This window comes from Neospora caninum, chromosome V (assembly GCF_000208865.1).
Source record: "Neospora caninum Liverpool complete genome, chromosome V".
NCBI classification, from domain to species: Eukaryota; Apicomplexa; class Conoidasida; order Eucoccidiorida; family Sarcocystidae; genus Neospora; species Neospora caninum.
Genome location: NC_018391.1, coordinates 2,614,945 through 2,617,036, shown reverse-complemented (window position 1 = coordinate 2,617,036; position 2,092 = coordinate 2,614,945).

Below are 2,092 nucleotides of genomic sequence, written 5' to 3'. Positions count from 1 at the left end.
CATCCGGGTTTTTGAGCCGCACTCTAGATTTGCTCTGAAGAGAACTCAACAGCCGTTCTTTCTGGCTTGTTTTCAGAGCTGTTTCCCTCCGCAGATGCCGCTACCCATGTCCATCAACCACTAGAAACGGTGTTTCTGGAATCTCGCGAATTGTTTCTGGGATAGACGGTTGCTTGCTGCTGGGCAACTGCTCCCTCCCTCATCATCGACAGGGTACGTAGGCCCCATCCCCTCTAGCAAACACTTCTACGCCTGCTGAGCTCCTGGGCATCTACGCCAACACTGTAGCCACTGAGACGCACGAATTGCACATAGACTTGAGGCGAGATCCGTCTCCGACGAGTCGCCGCCCTCCCGCCGCGTCTCGGCACTTCAGTGCCCCACGACAGACGCGGTGACCTGCGCATGCTGCATTGACTAATGTGAACTAATTCCCCCAGGATGTCGATTAGTGAAGTGCTTTGACTCCCTGAAATTTCTGGTGCCCCAAATTGGCGACGCCTCAGTTCGTGCTGCCGACGACAGTCTGTGTACGGGAAGCAAACGACGCGTGTCCTGCATGGCGGACACGTGCAACGCAGTACGGATTGCTTGCCAGGATGCCTCGAACAACTGATACGCGGAACAGTTGGCTATCGTTGCCCACTTCATTCTGCCTGTCATTTTGTGGCTAAACGAACGACTGTCACCATTTCCTTGCGCCCTGCCGATTCTCGTGTCTAGTGTGCAGAAGATGGGACTGCGCCGCCCGCAAGTGGCAGGGGAACTTACGTACACTCCAAAAGGCTTGTGGAGAGTTTAGGAACTGTGAGTCTGTAGCGCGTTTTTGGAACGAAAATTCTCGCCGGAGAAACTCGGGAGTACCTTTTTGCCTTCCTATCGTGCACTGTGCGAATTTTTTTTGCGAACAATACACTGGTTAAAGGTTTGCGGGCGGCTTGGACGAGTTCGGCTCCGCCCACCTCCAGTGCGGTTCACGCTGCATCGTTTCCCGCTGCTTTGCGTCAACGCCGCCCCTCCTGCTGCCTTTCTCAACGGGGGGCGTGTGCTGGAACTGGACGTGTGCGAACTATGGGAGCTAGCACATCCTGGAGTCGGCGGAACACGTCGATGAGGAAGAACGTTCTCCTTTCCCTCTGTGCAACTTCACAGCGCAAACGGTGCGGTGTGCGCGACTGCGGAACCGTGTCCGTTTTCTGGTCCAGCGCGTTGCCGGCGTCGTGATATACTGTTAAAGCTTTGCCTTTGCGCACTCTTTTTCCTATCTGTGGATCTTTTGCATTTTCCTTCCTTTTTTTCTGTTGGTACCGCTAGCGCAGTCCGCGGCGAAAACCAGAGGGATTCTGGCGATTTTTCCTCTCGGAGTGTTCTTGCAAACGGGTCAATTCGCAGAATGGGGGCGCCACAGCTGGAACAATGTGCCAGTCACGGCAAGCTGCAGGAGGCGAAGAAGAAGCTTGACAAGGCGCATTTGAGGGAGCTGCTCAAGGACGAAGCCCGAAATGATCTTCTCAGCAAGTCGACTGACCGTGAGACCACACTGCTTTTTGTTTTCCGTCGCTGTTTGTCTCCTCGCTCATCTCCTGCTGGACAGACACCGACGAATCGTGCGCACACACGTGGAGACGCCGTTCCGTAGAGAACCCTCTCTTCAGACAGCGTCTTCCGTTTCACTCCAAGATGAGGCTCTCCTTGGTCTTGTGTTCCCGGTCTTTTTCTGTTGCATGGACTGCCGGGGAGTTGTCTTTCCCGCAGCGAAAAATCCCGCTCACCGCATCACGCGATCGGAGCTTACCCGAGGAGAGACGTGTCGTTGTTTCTGGACGGACGGCTCTCCCCGTGCTTTCTTCACGAGCAAGGGATCGCCAATCCCTCCTGTAGCTCTCGAAATCAGGACTCCTCTGTCTCGCTAGAGAGCACGCGGGACCGGACTGGAGCCATGCACTCATGATCGCCCACGCAAAGCCGGCGCGGTTTACCCATTGCGCCTGGCTTTCGGTGCCTGCGACTCTCAAGAAAATTGCCTTGGGTCCTTGCCGCACTCAGCCACATTCCGTACCCTTGCTACGGCACGCTCCGCCCCCCCCCCCAA